The following is a 302-nucleotide window of genomic DNA, read 5'->3' as shown; positions in this document are numbered from 1 at the left end:
CACACGATCTCAGATCAGGTCACTTGCTATGCAAGTGCATCTCCAAAATTTTAATATATAGTTTTAGGGAAAAGAACGAAGGTTCATGAACTCATCGATGAAAATCCACTGTCACATATAGAAAAATTAATAAGTAAAAAAGTGGATTTTCATCGATGAGTTCATGAACCTTGGTTCTTTTCCCTAAAACTATATATTTATATTTTATACTGTGAAACTTAATTTAATTTTAATTTTTAATAAATTGAATTCAATTGACTTTTTACCTGTAAATTTGGATTTTTATCCCTATTATTATTATT

The sequence above is a fragment of the Octopus bimaculoides genome, chromosome 22 (assembly GCF_001194135.2).
Source record: "Octopus bimaculoides isolate UCB-OBI-ISO-001 chromosome 22, ASM119413v2, whole genome shotgun sequence".
NCBI lineage: Eukaryota > Metazoa > Mollusca > Cephalopoda > Octopoda > Octopodidae > Octopus > Octopus bimaculoides.
This window is presented reverse-complemented; position numbering follows the sequence as displayed.